This window comes from Pinus tabuliformis, chromosome 8 (genome assembly GCF_031772625.1).
Source record: "Pinus tabuliformis cultivar Carrire ecotype Pingquan chromosome 8, CPIR1, whole genome shotgun sequence".
Classification (NCBI taxonomy): Eukaryota; Viridiplantae; Streptophyta; class Pinopsida; order Pinales; family Pinaceae; genus Pinus; species Pinus tabuliformis.
Window position 1 is genome coordinate 1,583,592,514 of NC_142294.1, and position 15,041 is coordinate 1,583,607,554.

Genomic DNA, 15,041 nt, shown 5'->3' on the forward strand with positions numbered 1-15,041 from the left:
ATGCTGTAAACCCAGTCCGCATGTGTAAATTGTAAATAATCTTAGCAGATCTGAGTCATGTATGTAAATTGCCTAGGTGGACCTAATTTTCTAGTGATAATCTACGTTCCAGAAGGTTTTTTGTCTCACCGATCCATGATCGGCAGAGTTTTCCTTCAGCCTAACCCGAAAGCCGGAATGAATTTTGTCATTAGAATCTTAGGGGAATCCTAGTGTGTTGATCTGCTAGATTATATTTGTGTCGCAAAACTGGGTGGTCTATGAGGGTCTATGTCAAATGGGTTTTCCCCTTTGAGATGTAAAATTGTAAAAGTCATGATGTAAAGTGTCTTGAGGGTTAGAAAATGTTTTAATCCCCTCATAAGTCATAAGTCCTAAGTCCTAGGTCCTAGGTAATTTTTCCAAAGGCTAAGTTCGAGGATCCATTTAAAAATAAAAAATAAAAAAAAAATAAAAAATAAAAGATATAAATAATAAAAAAGAAAAATTAAAAATAACTAAAAAAAAAAATTAAAAAAATAATGATAATAAATTAAAAAAATAATAAAAAATAAAATAAAATAAAATTTTAAAAATAAATAAATAAAATTTGAAAAATAAAATAATAACAAGTCAAATTTTTGAGTAAATAAATGCAGAATTTTAATTGTTTAATATATTAAAATGCATTTAAAAATTCGACGGATGAGATTAAAAGAAATCTTGATTCTCATCGACGGTCGAGATTAGTTGACATGGATCACTCGAACTAGCCGTTGGGAATTTTTTCTTTAAATAGGGTGCTAGGGGTCATTTGAGATGAGATTCGATCTGTGAGTCTTGTGCTGAAGAAAGCTCTCTTGTGTAAACTTTTTCTGGTGCAAATAAAGAAAGACTTTGGGGTTGAAATCTTGCTAGTGTTACTCTCCTGAAGTGCTGTGAGCTATTTATTTTCTGCATAATTTAATTTTCGGCCATTAGTAATAGCTTGATGTAGAGTACTGTTGAACACAGGTATCTTGTTCACTTACTAGGGTTTGAATGGTAATAAGATTTCTGAAATAATGGCAGGTATCTCCATTGCATCTGGAATCTAGTACTGTTTTTTCCCTCTTTATTTATGGTTAAAGTGAGCTGTGCACGAAACCCTTATTGAGAAGATCAGTGGGCGTTTCGGGAAGTTCTCGGCTGAACCTGGCTATTTAGAGCCTCTAAGCTGTAATTATTGTAATTATTTAGCTGGTTCTTAGGGTTTCTAGGGTTTCATTTTTTTTATATTTTTTGGCATATTCGAGTTCTGTCTGTTTGTTTTCAAGTTGCAGGTTACAGGTTGCAGATTTGAAGGTAAGCTTCAATCTTGAAGCCAGATTTAGGCCCTAGAGGGTAAGATCTGGCCTCAAGATCATATATCGCAGGGGTATTTATTTCAGGTCTAGAAATTTTTTATTTTTTTTGTGGGGTTTTCATTCGGCAAATCTGAAGCAAAAGGATCTGCAATTTTTTATCAGTTTTTCTGGAGAATTTTGTCATTTGTCTGCTGCTGCCTGGGGATTCATTTTCATTTTGGTTGAGAGAAATTTCGAAATTTTTTTAAGGCCTGCAGATTTTACAGTGCTGCCATACATCTGTGCTTTCTTTTCCGGTGGGTTCATTCTCTGTGTTTCCTTTTTTTTCAGCTCTCCCATCAAACTCTCTGCCTCACGCAGCCAACTCCATCTCTGCCTTTTTCTTTTCTCCTCACCTGCAACAGGAAATACCCACGCCCATTTTTCATCACTTCTCCACGCTTTTCCTCTTTCCGTTGCCCACGGATCTGTGTACTTATCGCTGCCATACCTGTACGTTGCAGCAAGCGAAGACAATCCTCAGTAGCCTCTTCCAAAAATTCAGAAAATCCATTGCAAACGTTTTCTGCTAGCAGCAAATTTCCTCACGCAGTCTCCGTTGTCCACGTGATTAATTTTCTCCCACTGCCAATCCATCCACCCACGTTTCTTCTCGCAACCAGTTCTCTCATCCTTCTATTCCCTCACGCTGCTCACGGCTTCTCCTCCTCATTATCCTGTAAGCCTGCCATAAACCTGCGTTCACTTGCACATTAAACAGCATCAAATAAAAATATTCGAGAGCCTTTGATTTGATATCATTTTATGTATATACGCATATCAGTTTTTTTTTTTTTTTCGTTTGGGGTTTTTAAGTTAGGTGTTTTCTAATTTAGTTTTGTATGTTATTATAGTTTACGGTGTAGGTAGTTTAGTTTTTTTTTTTTACATTTCAATTTTATGATATTCGTTACATTTGAAATTAATAATCTAAAAAATAAAAAATAATATATTTTCAATTCAATTTATTTTTATTAGTTGTTTTAACTTTTCATTTAAAAAATAATAATAATAAAAATTAAATATTCAAAATTAAATTTTTGTTTTCATTTAGATTTTGTTGATGAAAAAAAAAATCTGAAATATTTAAAAAATCCTAAAAAATTTAACAGAATATATATAAAAAAAAAAATTCATAAAAGGTTTTTTAAAATAAAAATAAATAAAGTTCCTTTTTATTTTAGAATCTTACCTTAAAATAGTTTTGTTTTATTTTTTATTTCATGAAAAATAAAAAATTTCATAAAAATTAAAAAATCATAAAAAGTTTTAAATTTTAGATTTTAATGGGTTCATATTTTGCTTTTAGGATTTAGTTGTAGTAATTTTAAATTTCATTTAGTTTAGTTTAACGTTAATAATTTTAAGTTTCATTTTAATTTTTGCTTAGTTTTGTTTTGTTTTATAAGAAAAAAATGATAAAAATATCTATAAAAATCAAAACAATTTGAAAAAGCTTAACAAAAAATTGAAAATTCATTTTTGTGGTAGATATGTTCCATTTCTTTATACTTAAATGCGCTTAAATGTTCGTCTAAAGTTAGTTATATGAAAGTGGTAACTAGTCAGCGTTTAAATTTTGTGATCGCTTAAAGCATTTAATCTTTTAAAATTTAATTGCTAGATCATTATTAAAGCGTGGAGTTTATTGAATAGCTTGTATCGCTTGGGATATTCGATGATAAATGATTATTTTACAAGGTTCATATTTCTGCAATATTCAATAAATAATCATTTAATCATTAGCTCCTTAAGGCACTGGTACATTAACTTATAAAATCAATCAAGTGCTTGTTTCCCCTCAATGTGTCTCCCAACCCAACTGGTCCACAGTTGGTCTTCATTCATCCCATAGGGTCCACCCCCCTTAGCCTCGGGAGACAGCTTAAACGAAGAGATCAACGATCAGGGTGACAGCCCCCGGTCTGAGCGTTGTCGTGACAATCTGTGCGACAACATTTTTTAGCGTTGTTGCCAGGGACATTTTATTCTCGATGTTTCAACGACAATCATCCTTTTCATTTCTTATCCTTTCATCTGGCCCAGCAACACCAACATTTTTTGGCACCGTTGCCGGGGATAGAGTTTTTCTGTCCCTGGCGTTTCAACGACATTCATCTTCTCATATCTTTCTCATCTCTCATTTGAGCTGATACATTCAACATTTTTTGGCATCATTTGGATCTTTTCATCACCTTATCTTTCGTCATATCAACAACTACTCTTCAGTTCGTTTCTTGTTTGGGTGGCGACTCCATTTCTTTTCATTTATTTTTCCCAGACAAGAAGCCTCTTTCATATCAGCTTGTTTGTTGATTTTTGGCTCCTAGAATTAGATTCATTGTTCAAGTGGCAACTCCACTTATTTCATCTCTTGATTTTCTTGAGCAGAGATCTCTTTCTATCATCCATTTGGTCCCTCGTTATTCATCATGGATTATTCGTTTAAACCATGTCATTTTACTGATGATCTCCATGATATTCCAGAAGTGGCCATTTCTAAATTACCTCTGTTCTCAAGTGGTGATTTAGTCGCTGTTAAAAGACATCTAGGCTTGTTTACTCGTATAATGATCATATATTGTAGACCCCCTCAATATAATCATGAAGATGTCAAAATGTGTCTTTTTGTCTTTTCTTTAAAGGGTGATGCTTTGAATTGGTTTAACAATTGTCCTAAGGATTCTTTCACTTCTTTACAAGACATTGTCAATGCTTTTAAAGATAGATATGGTAATCCAGATAGCTCGTTTGTTGCCCCTAAAATTGTGCAACAGAATGAAAGTAATCTTATGAAAGGTTCAGCTATCGGTGAAAGATTCCAAGACAATTCTTCATATCAGAATGTGCCATCCACATGTACCATTGTAGATCAAATCCATGATAGTGGAAAAGCAGGAACAAATTATAAAACCAGTTTCGACAATGAAAAGGAAAATCAAAGGCAAATTATACAAGAACTAATGCAACTGGTAAAAAATGTGGAGATTAATCAAACTAATTACGCCAATGATGTGAGAAATTTATGCACCCACCTAGAAAAACATAATAGGGAGATGGAGATCATGCAAAATCAGCATGCTAAGGAAATTGAGGCCATGAAGACTAATCATGACTTAGAAATTAGTTTTATGCAAAGCAAGTTATCAGACTTAGAGGAAAATATGATGACCATGAAAGCTAATCATGACTCAGAAATTAATTCTATGCAAAACAAGTTATTAACTATGGATGAAGAAATGACTATCATGATGTTCGATCATAATAATCAGTTGGCTACCATGCAAGCAAATCATAAGGAAGAGATGAACTCTATGCAGCATTGTTTGATGACCATAAAGGAAAAAGACGATAAAATAATAAAAGATATGGAAGCTAATCAGATATGTCTTCAGAAAAAGTTCTTGACCATGGAAGAAGACCACGCCAGGGAAATCAGTGCTATAAAGGTTGAACACTCTAGTCAAATAGATGCCATTAAAATACAGGTTCAGAAATTTCAATAATGGTCAGAGGATGAAAGAAACCAGGGAATGTCAATAAATCAAGAGCCTCCTTATCTGTTACAGCCAGCTCCATCATATTATGAAGTCCTTTGTTCCATTGAAAAATGGATAATTGAAGATGACCTAGATAAAAGGGAGATTAATAATCAAATTGATGCTCACACAGTTAATCCACCAGCCATTGAAGATCAAGTTATAACTAATGGCACCGGTGAGATTGATCCATCATCCTTGGCAGGGCAGATGCAGAATGAAGAAAAACGTGTCACGCATATCTTACATACTTGATCTGAGAGCTTTGAAGCAAAAAGTTCCACGTCATCAATAATACAGCTTGCCAGGAAGAAAAAGCACAAGAGAAAGAGAACAAGAAGAAGATCTGATGCATCAGACGGTAGCGAGCAGCTTGACTTTCGGATAGGAAAAATTCCTACCATATGCAGAATTGGACATGGCACATCCGACAAGCAGCCAAAGGATTTGCCTGAAAGCAGGCAAATGCTCAGTATACACTATATTGAACACATCTGATACCATGGGGCATCCTTTGTATTGTATTTCTAACCCTACTCCTTGCTTTTCAGTGTTTTCATTTCTGTTTTAGGATTAGATTTACTTTTTCATGTTGTTAGACTAGTTAATAAATGAAGAGCTTATATCTTTCATGTGCTTAATGTTATATGATGATTTATTGGACGGATGCTACTTATATTTTGTTGTGTGTTGCATGGATGCAGATTCTGGATTCTCACATTCCTGCAGTGCAGCAACGTGTCCCCAAGTAGAGCCAGATGTTGACCACTACGTGTCAACTTCCCATAGCAGTACACCCCCTTTTCTTCGCAAAAGGAATAGCGTTTGATCAACGTGTCCGTGCCATTCGACAATCATCGTCGACCTGATCATGTTATGTTGTAAACCTAGTCCACCTGTGTAAATTGTAAATAATCTTAGCAGATCTGAGTCATGTATGTAAATTGCCTAGGTGGACCTAGTTTTCTAGTGATAATCTACGTTCCGGAAGGTTTTTTGTCTTACCGATCCATGATCGGCAGAGTTTTCCTTCAGCCTAACCCGAAAGCCGAAATGAATTTTGTCATTAGAATCTTAGGGGAATCCTAGTGTGTTGATCTGCTAGATTGTATTTGTGTCGCAAAACTAGGTGGTCTATGAGGGTCTATGTCAAATGGGTTTTCCCCCTTGAGATGTAAAATTGTAAAACTCATGATGTAAAGTGTCTTGAGGGTTAGAAAATGTTTTAATCCCCTCGTAAGTCACAAGTCCTAAGTCCTAGGTCCTAGGTAATTTTTCCAAAGGCTAAGTTCGAGGATCCATTTAAAAATAAAAAATAAAAAAACAATAAAAAATAAAAGATATAAATGATAAAAAAATAAAATTAAAAATAACTAAAAAATAAAAAACAAAATTAAAAAAAATAATAATAAAAAATTAAAAAAATAATAATAAAAAATAAAATAAAATAAAATTTTAAAAATAAGTAAAAAAATAAATAAAATTTGAAAAATAAAATAAAATAATAAAATAATACAAGTCAAATTTTTGAGTAAATAAATGCAAAATTTTAATTGTTTAATATATTAAAATGCATTTAAAAATTCGACGGATGAGATTAAAAGAAATCTTGATCCTCATCGACGGTCGAGATTAGTTTGACATAGATCACTCGAACTAGCCGTTGGGAATTTTTTCTTTAAATAGGGTGCTAGGGGTCATTTGAGATGAGATTCGATCTGTGATTCTTCTGCTGAAGAAAGCTCTCTCTTGTAAAGTTTTTCTGGTGCAAATAAAGAAAGACTTTGGGGTTGAAATCTTGCTGGTGTTACTCTCCTGAAGTGCTGTGAGCTGTTTATTTTCTGCATAATTTTATTTTCAACCATTAGTAATAGCTTGATGTAGAGTATTGTTGAACACAGGTATCTTGTTGACTTACTAGGGTTTGAATGGTAATAAGATTTCTGAAATAATGGCAGGTATCTCCATTGCATCTGGAATCTAGTACTGTTTTTTCCCTCTTTATTGGTGGTTAAAGTGAGCTGTGCAGGAAACCCTTATTGAGAAGATCAGTGGGCGTTTGGGGAAGTTCTCGGCTGAACCAGCCAACTCCCACAAAGCATTCTCTTGTAGAGCCCAGCCAGTTTCGATTCTGGATTTGACATTTAAAGTTTATTTTTCGAATTGCGTGAGAGATTTCTAAAGCATCTCATAGTAAATCTAAAATTCTGAAAATATTCCTATGGCATATTGACAAATCTGGCTATTTAGAGCCTCTAAGCTGTAATTACTGTAATTATTTAGCTGGTTCTTAGGGTATCTAGGGTTTCATTTTGTTTATATTTTTTGGCATATTCGAGTTCTCGCTGTTTGTTTTCAGGTTGCAGATTTGAAGGTAAGCTTCAATCTTGAAGCCAGATCTAGGCCCTGGAGGGTAAGTTCTGGCCTCAAGATCATATATCGCAGGGATATTTATTTCAGGTCTGGAATTTTTTTTTTTTTGTGGGGTTTTCATTTGGCAAATCTGAAGCAAAAGGATCTGAAATTTTTTATCAATTTTTCTAGAGAATTTTTTCAGCTGTCTGCTGCTGCCTGGGGATTCATTTTCATTTTGGTTGCAGAGAAATTTCGAAATTTTTTTAAGGCCTGCAAATTTTACACTGCAACCATACATCTGTGCTTTCTTTTCCGGTGGGTTCATTCTCTGCATTTCCTTTTTTTTCAGCTCTCCTATCAAACTCTCTGCCTCACGCAGCCAAATCCATCTCTGCTTTTTCTTTTCTCCTCACCTGCAACAGGAAATACCCACGCCCATTTTTCATCACTTCTCCACGCTTTTCCTCTTTCTGTTGCCCACGGATCTGTGTACTTATCGCTGCCATACCTGTACGTTGCAACAAGCGAAGACAATCCTCAGTAGCCTCTTCAAAAAATTCAGAAAATCCATTGCAAACATTTTCTGCTAGCAGCAGATTTCCTCACGCAGTCTCCGCTGTCCACGTGATTAATTTTCTCCTGCTGCCAATCCATCCACCCATGTTTCTTCTTGCAACCAGTTCTCTCATCCTTCTATTCCCTCACGCTACTCACTGCTTCTCCTCCTCATTATCCCGTAAGCCTGCCATAAACCTGCGTTCACTTGCACATTAAACAACATCAAATAAAAATATTCGAGAGCCTTTGATTTGATATCATTTTATGTATATACGCATATCATGTATTTTTTCTATATTATATATATATATATATATATATATATATATATATAGATATATATATATTTATTTATTTATTTATTTATTTTATTTTCTTTTTTTTGGGGGTTTTTAAGTTAGGTGTTTTCTAATTTAGTTTTGTATGTTATTATAGTTTACGATGTAGGTAGTTTAGTTTTTTTTTTATACATTTCAATTTTATGATATTCGTTACATTTAAAATTAATAAATCTAAAAAATAAAACATAATATATTTTCAATTCAAATTTATTTATTTATTTTTTTAAATAATAATAATAATAAAAAAAAATTTCAAAATTAAATTTTTGTTTTCATTTAGATTTTGTTGATGAAAATAAAAATAAAAAAATCTGAAATATTTAAAAAATCCTAAAACAGATATATATATATATATATATATTCATAAAAGGTTTTTTAAAATAAAAATAGATAAAGTTCCTTTCTATTTTAGAATCTTACCTTAGAATAGTTTTGTTTTATTTTTATTTCATGAAAAATTAAAAATTTCATAAAAATTAAAAAATATAAAAAGTTTTAAATTTTAGATTTTAATGGGTTAATATTTTGCTTTTAGGATTTAGTTGTAGTAATTTTAAATTTCATTTAGTTTAGTTTAGCGTTAATAATTTTAAGTTTCATTTTAATTTTTGCTTAGTTTTGTTTTGTTTTATAAGAAAAAAATGATAAAAATATATATAAAAATTAAAAAAAATTGAAAAAGCTTAACAAAAAATTGAAAATTCATTTTTGTGGTATCTATGCTCCACTTCTTTATAGTTAAATGCGCTTAAATGTCCGTCTAAAGTTAGTTATATGAAAGTGGTAACTAGTCAGCATTTAAATTTTGTGGTCGCTTAAAGCATTTAATCTTTTAAAATTTAATTGCTAGATCATTATTAAAGCGTGGAGTTTATTGAATAGCTTGTATCGCTTGGGATATTCGATGATAAATTATTGTTTTACAAAGTTCATATTTCTGCAATATTCAATAAATAATCATTTAACCATTAGCTCCTTAAGGCACTGGTACATTAACTTATAAAATCAATCAAGTGCTTGTTTCCCCTTGCTGTGTCTCCCAACCCAACTGGTCCACAGTTGGTCTTCATTCATCCCATAGGGTCTACCCCCCTTAGCCTCGAGAGACAGCTTAAACGGAGAGATCGGGGATCAGGGTGACAGCCCCCGGTCTAAGCATTGTCGTGACAATCTGTGCGACAACAGTGCTCATCCTCACTCTTTTATAGACCACAGAAGAGAGGTACAAAATGGGCAATGAATGGCTCTGGTGGAGTGCCCCACCCAAATTCCGAAGTAGACTCCACTACTCAAAATAAAGCACACCAACTAGCCAAGAGAAATGCATCCCACTTCACTCGGAGGGAATGCCTAGGTATGTGTACCCTCAAGGAAAGGTAAGTGCTTTCATTTAATGTGCCATTAAGTATGCATATGCCCTGTTACCCCTCATTTGAGCAAGGGTACACAGTCATTTTCGCTTTTCACAACAACATTGTAAGTCCAAAAAGATGTAAGTCAAAAGCCTTGTAGGCCATGTGAGGTTATGCATTACACTGTGTTGCACTGGTTTTGAGGATGGCAGAACGGCGAGGACAGGGGGACGCGTCCCCGGAATGGCTAGAGTGCACAGCGAAAATTTTCTGGAGACAGTGGATTGGGGACAACAATTATATATATATATATATATATATATATATATATATTGTTCAAGAATCTCGAATAATTTAAAAAGAGTTGAGTGACATTCCGTTATTGGCCACTAAACATGGGCTTTAGCTTTAGGAAGCTTCACTGTAACTACTTTCAATTTGTAATAAGGTCCGTGAAGTATCTATTACAAAGAACTACCTTTATAGAAGTTTTTTTCCACATATTTCTTGTTAATGATGACTATGTTAAACATAAAAGGCATTCCCTTCTCAATAGGCTTTGCAAACTTTTATCGCTGTGTTGAAAACCACTATAAAATACTTTCGTTTTTTAAAGGTATTAAATTCATCTTTTAGATTAAGGGGATTGTATAGGAATCTATTTAAACATATAGTACCAAATCCAAGTTACTACAATCTAATTGTTTTCACAACGCTTGAAGTTGAGATGTGTTGATTTGGGGTAGCATCAGATGTGCTCTAGCCACGAAAATTAGTGGGGAGGCTAAGGCACATGAGATCTCCAATACCCAGAAAGGGTTTGGGCAAATTCTAAACAGTTTGGAAGATATTAAAATAATTAATATTTTTAATGAAGTCCCCAGGGAAAATTTTAAGAACCCCCCCTAAATTTATAAATATAATAAATGGACGAATCTCCATGGTATATAGGAAAAATGAAAGGCGATTTTATCAATAATATAATATGTATATATAATTTTTTGGCGAATCTCTTACCAGGCATGGCAAATATTTTACTCAATTATAAAATCTTGTAAGATCTTGGCAAGTCTTTCAATAAATAATAAAACTTTGTAAAGTCCTAGTGAATCTTAAATCTTGTAAGATCTTGGCAAGTCTTTCACTAAATAATAAAACTTTGTAAAGTCCTAGTGAATCTTAGCATAGGCTACATGCTGGTTTAATTCCCCCATTTAAATAGGCTACATTCCAGGTGAATACCATGGGTCAATACCATGTGCCATTTTTATTTTTATTAATTCTAATATTAGGGTTAATAATGGTTTTTTGCATGGTATTAATAACAATCTAGTCCGTGGTATTTGTCCCATAGTATTTTGGCCATAGGTTTCACCTAAATATAACCCATTTTTTGAGTGTTCGTAAATATAAGGTGACTTATGGAGTAAATATAAAAAAATGTTTTATTTGTTTACCATACCTCTCGTTTATTTATATTTTTATTAATTTACCATACCTCTTTTACAAATATGGTATTTGGCCCATAGGATTCATTTAAATAAAACCTCTTCCTTGAACCTTCATAAATAGAACGAGGGTTATGGACTAAATTTAAAAATAGGTTTTATTTATTTACAATACATCTAGTTTATTTATATTTTTATTTATTTACCATACCTTTTGAGTAAGTATAAAACGACGTTTTATTTATTTACCATACCTCCACTTTACTTATATTTTTATTTGTTTACACCCTTACATGTATATAAGGTGACTTATGGAGTAAATATAAAAAATGTTTTATTTATTTACCATACCTCTCATTTATTTATATTTTTATTAATTTACCATACCTCTTTTATAAAAATGGTATTTGGCCCATAGGATTCACTTAAATAAAACCTATTCTTGAAAATGGGCAAATGGATTCACTTAAATAAACCTATGCTTGAAAATGGGCAAATGGAAGGTTGTAAGTCCTAATTTCAAGGGCTAAATTTACCTTTTTTATCCTCTCCCTTAAAATAAGGTGGGCTATTTGAGGTGATTTGTAAAAATGTACTATGATACAAAATATTCGCCCACTAAAAATTTAAAACCCCTTAATTTCGCCAAAGGGCGAACATTCGCCCCTAAAATTATCCTTGGAAGTCCCTAAGTCTAAACTTAGGGAAAATAAAATATTAATGTGAATTAATATAAAACTGTGTTAGAATAGTCCAAAAGTCATGGATCAAGCCAGATCTTATCTTAGCCGTTGATTAGGGACTTAATCTCGGCCATTGATTTGTCAACGAGAAAAGTATAAGAGGAGGCTTGAGGGTCACTTGGAGAACACACTGAGAGAGACCAGTCAGTTCAATTCTTAGAGCGGGGTTAGCTGAGAAATTGACCCAGTGGTCTGGTGAGCAGTCAGGAAGCAGCAAGTACGAAGCAAAGAATCGGGATCAGCCACTGAGGATCAACGCTGAGGCAGGAGAGGCAGACGCAGAGGCAATAGAACATTGCGCAGTCACTAGCTGGGCCTGCATAGGTGACGCAGAGAGGCCCAGGGCTGACGCAGTCAAGTAGGGGCTAATGCAGATGGTTTGAGAGCCATGCAAAGGGCAGCCGGGCTAACGCTGGGATTGGGATAAGTGCTGGAGAATTATTTTTCTCTATGGGTAAGCCAGTTTGGCACCCTTTTGTACTGAAGAATTGTTGAATAATAAAATCCTCCCTTGCTGCACTGGTTTTCCCACATTGGGTTTTTCGAGGGACTGTTGTCCAAAATATCTGTTAATGTGTTAATGCTTGTGCATATCTTTGTTTCTGTATTACAGTGTGATATCTGTAGCAGTATTTATTTTAATGTTTATTGACGTAATTTCATAAATAATTATTGTGGAATAAGTAGGAAAAATAAATTAGTTGTTGTAGTGATAGAATTTTCACATGGTATCAGAGGGAGTAATCAGAGACAAAGGGAAAATCAGTTATGGGTCGATACCACAATGTAGAGGCATCCACGTCAGGGGACACAGATTTTCAAAAGATTGCACAAGAGAAAGAGATTTTGATTTCTCTATGTTGGCTTCCAGGCTGGAAGAAGAAGTGGCGTGTATGACTAGTGATGCATCATCAGAAGTATGGTATATAGACAATGGAGCTTTGTGGCATATAACAAGAATCAGGGAGCGTTTTTCAGAATATCGAGAAGAGAAGATGAACCTTCATATCACCATGGAGAACAAGGCAAAGAGTACTCTAGTAGGGAAGGGTACCATAGTTTTTCAAATAGAATCAGGAGAACGGTTCCGTGCTACAAATGTGCTGCATGCACCAGGATTGGAGATAAAATTACTTTCCGTATCGCAACTACAAGGCAAGGGCTACGACGTCTACTTCATCAAGGAGAAGGTATATGTCAAACACCGAGCTAGAAAAAGAAAGTGCAGATTGGGATCAAAAGTAATCGGTTGTATAGATTGCAACTAGAATCACCAATGGCACTAATAGGAAGTCATGGAGACAAGGACTTGAGCGAACTATGGCACAGAAGAATGGATCACTTGCACCATGGAGCTCTAAGAATTCTCAGGAGCACTGTAATAGGAGTTCCAGATCTGAGTACGGAACGAGATGATGTATGCAGGGGATGTGCTCAAGGAAAGTATGTCAAGGCAGCATTTCCTAGGAGCAAACATAGGGCCAATAGTGTACTAGGATTGATACACTCTGATATTTGCGGACTTATGTCCGTCAAAGCTCTCAGTGGTGCCGAGTATTTCCTTACCTTCATTGATGATCGACCACTCAAGGAAAACTTGGATTTATTTTCTGAAAACCAAGGATGAGGTTTTTTGTCGATTCAAGGAGTTCAAGGCTCTGGTGGAGAATCTGACTAGGAAGAAAATAAAATTTTTGCACTCAGATGATGGTGGAGAATATGTCGATAAAGACTTCATTGATTTTTGCGCTAAGGAGGGCATCAGAAGAGAGTGGACAGCTCCATATAATCCGGAGCAGAATGGGATAGCAGAAAGAAAGAACAAAAATATTGTATAAGCAGCTAGGGCCATGATGTATGATCAGGATATGCCAAAATTCCTGTGGGCAGAAGCATGCAACACAGCAGTCTATGTTCAGAACAGGACTCCTCATCGAGCAGTGGGCAAGATTACTCTAGAGAAAGTCTTCACAAGGAAGACACCTAAAGTCAGTCATTTCAGGATATTTGGGAGTTTAGCATATTGCCGCATACCCGAAGAAAAGAGGAAGACGCTGGATGAGATTGTCGAAAAGGGATATCTAGTAGGATATAGCGAGAACGCTAAGGCATACAAAATCTATCTTCCAAGGACCAGGAAGGTAGTAGTATGAAGAGATGTAAAGTTCATGGAGGGCAGGGCTTTCAGAAGATCTCGCGAGATGCCTTCCAAGGAGTAGTCGAAAGAGAAGCTGTTGGTTAAGCCTCTTCAACCAACAAAAATAAAGAAATCTTCCTCGGGATAGGAAGATTCTCAGGATGAGGAGGAGGAGCAAACAGAAGCACCTGCTAGCAGAGGAAGAACTAGCAGGGAACTTCGTTAGATTCTGCAAGATGCAGAAAACTTCATCGGTGCGCCAAGAAACAATAAGAGGGAGCGAAAACAGCCAGATAGATATCAAGCATTAGTAGCTTAGGATGGAGAGCCTGCCAGTTTCAAGGAAGCAGCTCAACATCAGGTTTGGCTAGATGCAATGGTAGAGGAATACAACTCCATAATGGTAAACGATGTCTGGGAGGTGGTGCCAAGGCCTCAAGATAGATCAGTGGTAGGATCAAGATGGATCTAGAAAATCAAATACGCTGCAGACGGAAATGTTGGGAAATACAAGGTCAGGTTTGTGGCTAACGGGTATGCTCAAAAGGAAGGGATTGACTATGAGGAAACCTTCACCCCGATAGCCAGGTATATATCTATCAGGACCGTGATATCTCTTGCAGCCCAGATGGGATGGGAGATCCATCAGATGGATGTCAAAACGACATTTCTGAATGGGGTAATAGAAGAGGAGGTATATATTGAACAACTAGAGGGCTTTGATACGATCAGAAGAAGTCCCATGTATGCAGATTGAAAAAAGCCTTGGATGGGATGAAACAGGCACCGACAGCATGGTATGGTCGAATAGATGGCTACCCGCAGAAGATGGGGTTTGTCAAGAGTGACGTGGATCCGAATCTCTACTATCTGGTTGTAGAAAACGAGCCGCTAATCTTAGTATTGTATGTGGATGATCTCTTTCTGACAGGATCATCCAGACTCATTGGAGACTGCAAGAAGAATCTAGCCACAGAATTCGATATGAAGGATTTGGGACGAATGCACTACTTCCCAGGGTTGGAAGTCTGGCAGCAGAAGGGAGAAATCTTCCTTGGGCAAGGGAGGTATGCTATAGAAATCCTGAAAAAATTCAGGATAGAGGATTGTAGACCTATGGCTACGCCAATGATCACCAACTGGAAGAAGATTAATGCATCAAAAAACAAGGATATCGATCCCACCCTATCCAGGCAGCTCATAG

The 15,041-nt window shown here is 35.2% G+C and overlaps 1 protein-coding gene across 1 annotated transcript in view; it reads right to left on the reverse strand.

The window, feature by feature from the left end:
* The window catches only part of LOC149242106 (putative aldo-keto reductase 1), a 430,501-nt gene that overhangs the window by 307,910 nt on the left and 107,550 nt on the right, over positions 1-15,041 (reverse strand). The window lies entirely within an intron of this gene.